Below are 13,124 nucleotides of genomic sequence, written 5' to 3'. Positions count from 1 at the left end.
TCTGTCCCTCTCTTCCCTATTTCTATGGCCTTCCCAAAACTCATAAACCTGATATTCCTCTTCGTCCTATCATATCCTCTAGAGGTTCTGTCTCTTATTCTCTTGCTTCTTGGCTGGCCAAAACCCTCACTCCCTTTCTTGGAACTTTTTCTCCTGCCCACCTCCGTCACTCTCAAGACTTCATTGAACGGGTTCGCTCTCTCCCAACCTGTAAGATGCTTAGTCTTGACGTTGAGTCCCTCTTCACCAATGTCCCTCTTGATGATGTCCTTGATTTCCTTAGAGAGAAGGCCCATGAAGGGTTTCTTCATCTCCCTATCCCCATTGATGTCTTTCTTGATCTGATCCGCCTCTGTGTGGACTCTAACTCCTTTTCCTTCCAAGGGAAATATTATTCTCAAACCTTCGATGTCGCTATGGGCTCTCCTCTCTCTCCTGCCCTTGCTAATCTTTACATGAAATACTTCGAGACTGTTCTTCTTCCTACCCTCGATGTGCAACCTTCACTCTGGCTCCGCTATGTGGATGACATCTTTGCTCTGTGGCCTCATGACTCCAGTCTCTTCCAACCTTTTCTTGAAGCTCTTAATAATCTTGCCCCTTCCATTAAGTTTAAAACTGAATGGGAATCTAATTCCTTGCTTCCTTTCCTTGATGTCCATGTCCACCGCTCAGATACAGGTTTTTCCTTTTCCGTTTACCATAAACCTATGCACAGTGGCATGTACATTCACTACTTTTCCTATCATGCTTCCCCTGTCAAGAAAAGTGTTCTTATCTCCCTCTTTCTCCGTGCCCTCCGCATCTGTGATCCTCAGTTCCTTCCAGCAGAAATTTCCACTCTTCATAATTCGTTCTCCCGTCTTGGCTACCCTTCCCATTTCATAGACTGCCCTCTCACGTGCTAAACGCAATTTCTTCTCTCCCAAACTCTCTACTCATGGGAACTCTTCTATCCTCTGCCTTCCCTACATTTCCGGTCTTTCTAATCTCAACAATTCTCTCCGTCCGTTAGACATCAAGCTTACCTTCCGCCAGACTAACACTCTTCGCACTAATCTCGTTCATACCTCTCCTCCCTCTACAGATGTTCCTGGTGTCTACTCTATTTCTTGCTCCTCCTGTCCTGTGCAAGACTGGTATACAATACCGACAAGATGAAAGTTAAGACACTTGTGCAACATCTGGGTATCTTTATTGTAAACGTTTCGCCATCCAATGGCTTTATCAATACAAATTCTTGGACATATTTAGAAAACAGAAGAACTATATACAAAAGATGAGGTAATCAGTCCCTCAGCCTTGGAGGTGGTGTTTACAACACCGTGGTTGTAGAGATTCTGAAGCACAGGTAAGGAGACTGGCGCTTATATAGGCGTCAGTGAAGAGAGACGTGTAGCAGACGAGGGCATAGTCACTGGTAAGCGGGATTCCCCAGTGGAAGTAGGTCCTTCCCAAATTTGTATTGATATTTGTATTGATATTTGAATTTGTATTGATAAAGCCATTGGATGGCGAAACGTTTACAATAAAGATACCCAGATGTTGCACAAGTGTCTTAACTTTCATCCTCTTGTCCTCTTCAATACTTCGGAGAAACTGGTCGATCTCTTTCTGACAGACTTAGGGAGCACAAAAATAGTGTTAGGCTTGCCGACACTAACAATGCTCTTTTCTGTCACGTCAGAGATCATAGCCATCCTATTGACTGGTCTTCTGCTAAAACTGTCTTCCCTACTCAGTTACTAAAAACAACAGACATAGCCCCACTCCACAAAGGGGGCAGTAAAGCAACAGCAAAGAACTACAGACCAATAGCACTAACATCCCATATCATAAAAATCTTTGAAAGGGTCCTAAGAAGCAAGATCACCACCCATCTAGAAACCCATCAGTTACACAACCCAGGGCAACATGGGTTTAGAACAGGTCGCTCCTGTCTGTCTCAACTACTGGATCACTACGACAAGGTCCTAAATGCACTAGAAGACAAAAAGAATGCAGATGTAATATATACAGACTTTGCAAAAGCCTTCGACAAGTGTGACCATGGCGTAATAGCGCACAAAATGGGCGCTAAAGGAATAACAGGAAAAGTCGGTCGATGGATCTATAATTTCCTCACTAACAGAACACAGAGAGTAGTCGTCAACAGAGTAAAGTCCGAGGCAGCTACGGTGAAAAGCTCTGTTCCACAAGGCACAGTACTAGCTCCCATCTTGTTCCTCATCCTCATATCCGACATAGACAAGGATGTCAGCCACAGCACCGTGTCTTCCTTTGCAGATGACACCCGAATCTGCATGACAGTGTCTTCCATTGCAGACACTGCAAGGCTCCAGGCGGACATCAACCAAATCTTTCAGTGGGCTGCAGAAAACAATATGAAGTTCAACGATGAGAAATTTCAATTATTCAGATATGGTAAACATGAGGAAATTAAATCTTCATCAGAGTACAAAACAAATTCTGGCCACAAAATAGAGCGAAACACCAACGTCAAAGACCTGGGAGTGATTATGTCGGAGGATCTCACCTTCAAGGACCATAACATTGTATCAATCGCATCTGCTAGAAAAATGACAGGATGGATAATGAGAACCTTCAAAACTAGGGAGGCCAAGCCCATGATGACACTCTTCAGGTCACTTGTCCTATCTAGGCTGGAATATTGCTGCACTCTAACAGCACCTTTCAAGGCAGGTGAAATTGCCGACCTAGAAAATGTACAGAGAACTTTCACGGCGCGCATAACGGAGATAAAACACCTCAATTACTGGGAGCGCTTGAGGTTTCTAAACCTGTATTCCCTGGAACGCAGGAGGGAGAGATACATGATTATATACACCTGGAAAATCCTAGAGGGACTAGTACCGAACTTGCACACGAAAATCACTCACTACGAAAGCAAAAGACTTGGCAGACGATGCACCATCCCCCCAATGAAAAGCAGGGGTGTCACTAGCACGTTAAGAGACCATACAATAAGTGTCAGGGGCCCGAGACTGTTCAACTGCCTCCCAGCACACATAAGGGGGATTACCAACAGACCCCTGGCAGTCTTCAAGCTGGCACTGGACAAGCACCTAAAGTCAGTTCCTGATCAGCCGGGCTGTGGCTCGTACGTTGGTTTGCGTGCAGCCAGCAGCAACAGCCTGGTTGATCAGGCGCTGATCCACCAGGAGGCCTGGTCACAGACCGGGCCGCGGGGGCGTTGACCCCCGAAACTCTCTCCAGGTAAACTCCAGGTAAACTCCTACTTCCAACTCGAACAGTCGCCGTCTAGTTGAATCCTCTCTAATACACAACTTTCCTTGTATGAACCTTAGCCCTGACTTCGTCTCTGTAGATGCCTTCCTCTCCCACTACATTGTAAAATGCTCCAAACTTCAGAACACCCGTGACTTAACCTGAATCCTCATTTTTTCTTTTTTTTTTTTCTTCTTCCTGTTCCCCTTTCCTCTTTCCTTTTCTCCTCTGGGTTGTCTTTCTCTCTCCTGTCTCGTGTTTCTGTTTCTTCTTCATTTATTTTATTTCACCACTTCCCCTTTCACGCACCTCTGTGCGCTTGCTCTCCCTCTGTGGGCATCTAGCTCTCTTGCAGTGCTCCCCTTCCTTTGTTTTTGTTTTTGACTGGCTCGTCATCCTTATTTCCCACTTCTACCACTACCACTACTACTACCTCTTCTTCTTCTACTACTACTACAACTACTGATGAAATTAAGACACATGTGCGGCGTCTGGTTGTCTTTGTTGTGGACGTTTCGCCATCCAGTGGCTGGCTGGATGGCGAAACGTCTACGATGGGGATGCACGGGTGTTGTGCATGTGTCTTAATTTCATCTTGTCGATATTATATACAATTCTTGTACTACTACTGCTACTACTACTACTACTACTACTACTACTACTACTACTACTACTACTACTACTACTACCTCCACCTCTTCCTGCCTATATATAGCCGTCCTGCTCTGGGAACAAAAATGGAGGATCAAAACCAATGCAGCTAAATCCAGCATTACATATTTTAACTACAGAAAACATGATCCTCCATTACCTGTCGAGCTCAGAACAGCTGACACCCGCACTTACATCCCCATAACACAATCTGTCACTGTCCTTGGCGTTAATCTTGACTACCTTCTACGCTTACACGGACACATTCACTCAAGGCATGCAATAACTAGTAAGGCCCTTGCGGGCCTCTACAAGCTGAAACATGCCTCTCAACGCACCAAACTACACCTCTACAAATCCCTTATACGTCCTCTGATAACTTACTCTCCTCTAGCCCTCTCTCTTGCAGCAAAAACAAACTTATTTAAACTGCAGCGTGTCCAGAACAAGGCGCTGCGCTGGGTGCTTGATGTCAGATGGGAGGACTTCGCCACATGCGAGTCTCTACATGCCCAGTTAGACATCCCTGCGCTGAATCTGTACTGGAAGACGCTCAGTGACAGACAGATTGACAAACTCGTGACACGACATGACTACTGGACCTCTCTCCTTGACGAAGACATTCGCAGACCCACAAACCATCACAACCTTTTCTACTCCTTGCATGATCCTGCTCCTAACCCTATTTACAAATAACTTTGGATTCTCCGAGAGGTACCTTCTATGACAGGTACCATTCTCTGATCCACGTTCGCCTTACCCTTTGGGTTAAGACATGGCTCAGTTCTACACTCCTTTCTAGCTCTAAACGTCGCATGTCCCTTCCTTCCCGCTCACCCCACCGGAGTCCCAACAGAAGAGCCTGAATTTCTCTTCTCAATATCTGTCCCACGATCGCCTCGCTGCTGGGTTAAGCCCTGGCTCTATTTCTACGACTAAGAACGCTCCTCTCCAGCACTGCTCTTCGTCTGTCCCGTCTTCCCCGCTCATCCCATTTGGGATCTTACCTGAACTTTCGTTCGTTCGTTCGTAGGGTAATCATCATACCCTTGCAGCTAAGTTCCCACTCAGGAAAGAAATCATACTGAAGAAAACTAAAGTTCTGACGAACACCTCCAATTCACCCACATACGCTGCAATAACCAAACCACAAACCGACACCACCAAGACTTTACACGCTAATCTACAGCCACCATCGCCCAGCAACTCCCTCTGTCCACTCCCAGACGGTGATTCCTCCAAGGTGCTGTACTGCATGGTGTATGCACACCTTGCAAACGCAGCAAACCCCGGCACTTTCAACACCACTATTAACGAACTATTCCGTCTGAACAACTTGCCTGCCTTTAATTTTCCGGACTCCACACCTTCTGCAACATTGGATGTGCTTCATTGCAATTTTTACGTAAATAATTTCGTTGTGAAATCAACTCATTAGTAGTGTTGCTTAACAAATATTGTTAATAGTTCAGTCACCGGTATGGGAGGAAACGATGGACATGTTTCCTTACACCTTCTGTCCCTGTTCACCCAATGTGGAAAATTTTGGATTTTCCTATATTCAGCATGGGTAAATTTAAATAATATAATTGTGTAATAAAATATGATGCTGATTTGACCCTTTCGAGAAATTTGGAGTGCGGGGCCGGGGGGGGGGGGTAGTTGAACTGCTGAGTAACGCCGGGGGAGACGCCATGTTTAATTTAACGAGTGAATATTGGTATGCATGGTGCTAATAATTCAGCGTTTTCCGAGGCCAAATTGAATTGTTTCGACCTGAATTTGTAATAGGAACCCGTGTTAATGTCCTTTGCTGAAGAACTGGGGCAGAAAATTTGCGGGACTTCAAGAATTGATGTAGAGGACAATAGACAATTCTAGGAGCACCGCTCAGCTAAGTGGCGCCTACCCATAATGTACAGTAGTTTTTGCATTGGCCATTGTAAATTCTAGCTGCCAGGGGTTAGGTTAAGGTGTGTTCCATCAGCATTAAGTGTCTTCCAACAATTGAATGGTATATGGTAATGCAAAATTTTTTGTACTAATTATTATAATAAAAAAAGAAGCGCTAAGCCACAAGGATTTTTGTACTAATAATTATATTTTTGTGCATGCAGCATACCTAATCTCATACAGTCCATCTAGTTGTAATTTTACTAGAGTAGCTAGTTTTAATATTATAATTGTTAATTTAATGTTAGGTCTAGCTTTTTGTGAAAGAGGTGTAGAAGTGAGCAATCATTGTTTGACCCACTGTGACTAAAGTCCCTCTTACCTCACCAAAATTACTCGCAGGTAATAATTCAGGTAATGTCCTGTAAAGCTCCTGCAGGTGATTTGGCTTATAATAATAATAATAATAATAATAATAATAATAATAATAATAATAATAATAATAATAAAATTTCACACCCAGTAGGTACCTGGGTGTTAGTCGACTAGCGTGGGTCTCATCCTGGGGGGACAAGATTGAAGGACTCCAAATGGAAATAAGACAGTCCTCCATGACGCACTGATTTTCTTGGGTTAAGATAAGATTTTGTTCAGATTTTTAACCCCGGAGGGTTAGCCACCCAGGATAACTCACTATGGCGAGCATACAACGTCCACCAGATAGCGCGACGTTTTAATCATTGTTAATGATAAGATATCTGAAATCATGAGTGTTCACACTGCACCGGCAAAATGAACGAGCTATTTTACAATAAAATTGTAACCTAGTAATTGACCAATGTCTATGTCAAGTAAGAACAGCGGCACTTCCCCCCTCCATGAGATATTACCCCACTCCACACTACCATTCCTCCATTTCCCCCCAAAACTCTTCTTAAATCACAACCAAAGCTTCGTCTTGGAGCCAAACAGGATGCCTTAAGCTGTATTGATAACTTAGTCACACAGAACACTTTCACAAATTATTTACGTTGATGGTTCTGTTCACCAGTCCACTGGTGCAGCTGGTAGTGCTGCTGTTGTCATAGAGTGATGGCTCTCTTAAAGAAATTGGAGCACGCATCAATAATTGGGCCTCTACCCTTCAGACAGAACTGTTTGCCATACTCCTTGCACTCAAATGCTTCCATATATCTAATTGTAACTGATTCTCTGTCATCCATAAATGTTCTCAACTCGTTAAGTATAAATTATGGCATGCTTGTATCAGAAGCCAGACATAGGTATGGTAAGATTGTGGACAATGGAGTCATACTGTGGATTCCATCTCACATTGGTCTTCAGATGCATGATAGAACTGATAAATTGACTAAGCTGTATGCTTTCAAAGAGGGAGTAGATTATAATCTTGGGTTGTCAGTTAGCAGTTTGAGAACAATAATACGAAAAGAACTTCAGCTGAATTTTATTGACTTGAGACTCAGGGAGACTGACACTAGTCAGTCCATCTATCATCATTCCATCATGCAGGAGGAGCCACATATCTATGGTGCATCCAACAAGATAAGCAGACTCTTGGATGTCACTACCGCCCGGCTCCGGCTGGGTTACAAGTATCTATGGCAGGTTAAATCACCACCACCAGATGTAGACCAAACGAAATGTAAACTTTGCCAGATGGGATATTGTCACACCTTTCGTCATTATGTACTGGAGTGTGATCAAATTAATGAATTTAGAGACAACTCGCTCAGAAATGTTCAAGAAATGGCAAAGTATTTTATCCACAGTGGTATATTCAGACCATTCTGGAGAAATACCCTGACTTTGCTAGCTGTAAATAAAACATTACCACGTGTGTGTGCCCTTGTGTACATGTTTGTATGCTCGTGTGCGTGTGTCTGTGCATGATAAGATAAGATTTCGTTCGGATTTTTAATCCCCGGAGGGTTAGCCACCCAGGATAACCCAAGAAAGTCAGTGCGTCATCGAGGACTGTCTAACTTATTTCCATTGGGGTCCTTAATCATGTCCCCCAGGATGCGACCCACACCCAGGTACCTATTTGCTGCTAGGTGAACAGGACAACAGGTGTAAAGAAACGTGTCGAAATGTTTCCACCCGTCGGGAATCGAACCCGGGCCCTCCGTGTGTGAAGCGGGAGCTTTAGCCACCAGGCCACTCGTGTGTGTGTGTGTGTGTGTGTGTGTGTGTGTGTGTGTGTGTGTGTGTGTGTGTGTGTGTGTGTGTGTGTGTGTGTGTGTGTGTGTGCGCGCGCGCTCTCTCTCTCTCGTGTGGGTGTATGACCCACTTAATATTTGTACTTGTAACTCATTACAATTGTGACCAGGTGTAGACGTGTCAGTGGCTCATTACTTCGTAATTTGTTCATGACTGTAACCATGTATAGGAGTGAGGCTGATTCATTACCTTTGTAACTTGCCATGATTGTGACCAGTTCTACCTGGAGTTCATTACCTTTGTAACTAGTTCAGCTATCATAACTTTGGGATCCAGTCCCTGGACCCATTTTGTACCTTTGTAATCTTTTGACTACACCCCATACAGGATGGGTATGGGGTGCATAATAAACATATTAAACTAACCAGTGTTTGTAGTGGTAATAATATTTGAATGTTTTGAGAGTGCAGTGGGTAGAACCTGTATGATGAGCTTATAATATATGAATGACTCTAATATCTTAAAGATGCAAGTAATTATGCCCATTGGAGTTTAACAAGAATCCTTTGTGGCCTCTGTAATCCTTTTTTTTTTTTGTATAGCTCATAGGATTAGCAGAGGAAGGGGGAGTCACAATAAAGTAGGTGTTCAGGCGACACAAAGTAAAAATGTGATTGCCAGAATTGAGATGGAATAGTAGGTAAGGTTCGTCAGGAAACAGGACAATGGTTTCCTGACCCGCAGCTGGAGTTTTTGTCATCTGACCGAGGCCTTTTGCTGGCTTACCGGTCCACCCTTTTAAAAATTATGGTCATAGTTATAATCATTTTAGATTGATGGAATCTTGTTACATGTAAGTTAAGCTGATTCAACAGATGAATCCCGTAATCCTTTGTTCACCAGGCGCAAGATCTGTGATATGAAACAAGAGGCATCTAGTGAGTTTGTAAGTGCAGGATACGAACCAAGCACTGCTCCAGTAGTGTAAACTGGGACAGATAAAACACTAGAAAGCCTCATCCGATCGGCTTCAAATTTTCAAGTCTGGGGTATGGTAACGAGAGCAAAGTTCTTTGAATAATTGTTATGTGCAGGTCCCCTTTGACCAGAGTTGTAGAACCCATTCCCAGTTTCATGGAATAACTCTGATAACTTCCAATACTCTCTGCTGCTGAACAGAGTAACTTCCACTTGTACTAGTGACTTCCACTTGTATTAGTGACTTCCACGTGTACTAGTGAGTTCCACTTGTATTCAAAGTTTATTCTCTATAAGGACTACAATGCTGAGTTTACAGAAATTTGGTTATTGTGTGGTTTACAAGTAGTAAAATAGTGATTACAGAGTGTACCACTAGAACGCTTAGCATGGCTAGGCATTTCGGGCAGACTTAGGTTTATTCTTAATTGTAAAATATTACAAATTATGAGGTAAGTTGGTATTATGGCTAAGTGACTAAATACTAGTTTGTGAGTTTAGCAATGTGAATGCTTTTGTTTTGGCACAGTACATAGTTTCAGTATTGGAGTATCACAGGATTCATTATTTTAAGATTGAGATTAATATTTCTGTTTATGGTCAAATGAGTGAGTGAGTGTAAGTGTGAACCACCAGGTGGTATTCGTGTAGTTAGTTGATGGGGTGTATCAGGGAGATAAGATGTTTTCTAATGGTAGTTTTGAAGGTGATGAATGTGTCTGCAGTTCTAGAGTTCTCAGGTAGGGTATTCCAGATTTTAGGGCCTTTGACATACATTGAATTTTTGTAAAGGTTTAGTCGGACACGGGGAATGTCGTAGAGATGTTTGTGTCTGGTGTTATGCCTGTGGGTTCTGTCACAACTATCAAGAAAGTGTTTTAGGTCAAGGTTGATATTAGAGTTTAAGGCCCTGTAGATGTAGACTGCACAGTAGTAAGTGTGGATGTACTGAACTGGGAGTAAGTTTAAGTCTATGAAGAGTGGGGGGGGGGGTGTTGCCAGGGATGGGATTTAGTGATTATTCTTACTGCAGCTTTTTGTTGGGTTATTATTGGCTTTAGGTGTGTTGCTGCAGTTGATCCCCAAGCACAAATAGCATAGGTGAGGTATGGATAAATAAGTGAGTGGTATAGTGTGAGAAGGGCATTTTGCGGCACGTAGTATCGTATCTTGGAGAGGATCCTAACCGTTTTGGATACTTTTTTGGTTATATGCTGGATATGGGTGCTGAAATTCAGGTTGTTGTCAAGGTATAAGCCTAGGAATTTGCCCCCATTATTTCTGGTAATTAGAGTGTTGTCAATCTTAATGTTAATTTGTGCATCTCCTGCTCTGCTACCAAACATAATATAGTAGGTTTTGTCAGTGTTAAGCGTAAGTTTATTGGCTGTCATCCAAGTCGATATTTTAATCAGCTCCTCATTCACAATGGTGTTGAGGGTGGCAAGATTAGGGTGAGAGATGACATAAGTCGTGTCGTCAGCAAAGAGAATGGGTTTCAGGTGTTGGGATACATTTGGAAGGTCATTGATGTATATGAGGAAGAGCAGGGGACCAAGGACACTTCCCTGCGGAACTCCAGTATCAAGTGGCCGTGTTGCTGATACTGTGTCTTTAATGGTGACATACTGATACCTATTAGTAATGTAAGATTTGAAATAAGCAAGCGCATGGCCTCTTATACCGTAATGATCAAGTTTGTGGAGTAGGATGTCGTGGTCTACTGTGTCAAAAGCTTTTCTTAGGTCAATAAAAATTCCTAGTGGATATTCCTTATTTTCCAACGCTGTGTAAAGCAGATCTAGCATTTTTATGATTGCATCATTAGTGCTTTTATTTTTCCTGAATCCAAATTGGCAGGGGTTGAGTATGTTTTGACTTCCACTTGTTCTAGTGACTTCCACTCGTACTAGTGACTTCCACTTGTATTAGTGACTTCCACTTGTACTAGTGACTTTCACTTGTATTAGTGACTTCTACTTGTACTAGTGACTTCCACTTGTACTAGTGTTTAGTAGTATTTAGGTATCTTTGTGCACATCTTCCAACTTCATATTTAAATTAGTGTGAAATTTTGATTCCTATTAGAACCGCGTTATATTGAATATACGTTTCTGAATTGTTTCAACACTTAATGGGTAATATATATTACACGTTATAGTCATAATACTAAGTTCACTCATGTGTTACCTTTCTTAATGTCAATTGTAATGTTAGCATAAAAGTATGCATATTACACTATTGAAAAAATATTTTTGTCATAGAGATACTATGTCCTAGGTTTAAATTATGCCAGTTATTTGTTTCAGTGTTCAATGAAAAATGGTATGACGTTGTGCAATATGATGATCAAAGGTAAATGGGGGGGGGGGGGGAGTTAGTTGTACTGCCAAAAAAATATTTTATATTGATGTGCTAAATTAATGTGTATATTGGGCATGGGGATGCGAAGGAGCTTACCAAATTGAATCGGTATTTTTATATTCTTATGTATGTTCCTGGGCATGTATGACTACTATAAATCCTGTGAATATATATTGTTACATCATACGTCATGTGATATTGTGTTTCAACTTTTGTACATGTGTATATGTATAATGTGAGTCCGTGTGTATATCATGTGTAATGTTCTCATGGATGATGGTATTCTTAACAGTATGAAGGGTTTTCGTCTTATAGTCATAATACTAAGTTCAATCATGTGTTACTTTTCTTAATGTCAGTTGTAATGTTGGCATCATATATGCATATTAGACAAATAAAGAGATGTTTTTGTCATCAAGATACTATGTTCTAGGCTTAAATTATCTTGGTTATTCGTTTCTTTGTTAAATGAACAATGGTATGTTGATGTGCAATATGATGGTCTGGGTACAAGGATGGGGGGGGTATGGTTGTACTGCCCCAAAAAAATAATTTTTATTACATGTACTTCATTAATGTGTATATTGTATATTGCCGAATGGAAGGGGAAATGTGGACTGTCTTTAATTAATATTACTTGCACGGTTTTCTTGTGTTTTTCGTATAACGGCTTTATATATCTATCAGGTGTGTGTCAGTGTAATAAGTGAAATATTACTGTACATTGAAATGATTTGATTGATGTCGGGTATAATATTGTATAATCTTGTTTTTCGAACACGTGTTGGGGGTTGTACTGAGTCATGTGATGAGGAATTTTTCTAAAGGCAATGTAACACCTGCAGTTCTTTTGATTATGAGGAAATAATTGTTTTTGACAGTGAAATATCTGACAATATTTACTTTTATTTATTTAATGTATGTTTTAAATAAAATATATAAAAAATGTATATAACAGACAGGATAGTAGTACCTATTGAGATTAGTTTTGTGCTAGCAAATTTGTCAATATATTCAGTTATTTTATAAAACTAGGAATCGGAATCCGTGCTTTAAATGGAGAATGCCTCTTAGAAAACAAAATCATTTTTTTTTGGTTAGAATTTCAGAGAATTTTAAATAGAGTATAAATTAAAAATAAAAATAAATTAAAAACTCGCGTTTTTAATTATCACCAATTTATTGAAGCCTTAAGTGTCAGGAGCCCAAGACTGTTGAACTGCCTCCCAGCATACATAAGGGGAATTACAAATAGACCCCTGGCTGTCTTCAAGAAGTCGATGGACAGACACCTAAAGTCAGTACCTGACCAGACGGGCTGTGGTTCGTACGTCGGTTTACGTGCGGCCAGCAGTAACAGCCTGGTTGATCAAGCTCTGATCCACCACGAGGCCTGGTCACAAACTGGGCGTTGATCCCCGAAACCCTCTCCAGGTATACTGCAGGACTTGATGCCAGAGTCTGAGTATTGTTAGGTACAGTGTTCATGTCCTCCACCAACTTTCTCCGCTAACTACAGAACGGCTTGTCAGATCGGCTTCAAATTTTCACTCCTGGTGAACTGATGCTAGGTGAAGGTTGTGGAGCAATTGGCAAGTGCAGGTGCTCTCTGTCACGTTATCTGGAGCCTGACTAAGTGGCTATTCTAATAAAGTTACAATGGGTTTATGTAACTTGATGCTGCCCATGTACATTAAAATAACATTTTTTTTTACACCCGGAGGGTCAGCCACCCAGGATAACCCAACGCCAATGGAAATAAGACTGTCTTATTTCCACTGGAGTCCTTCAGTCTTGTCTCCCAGGAT

The sequence above is a fragment of the Cherax quadricarinatus genome, chromosome 36, assembly GCF_038502225.1.
Source record: "Cherax quadricarinatus isolate ZL_2023a chromosome 36, ASM3850222v1, whole genome shotgun sequence".
NCBI lineage: Eukaryota > Metazoa > Arthropoda > Malacostraca > Decapoda > Parastacidae > Cherax > Cherax quadricarinatus.
This window is presented reverse-complemented; position numbering follows the sequence as displayed.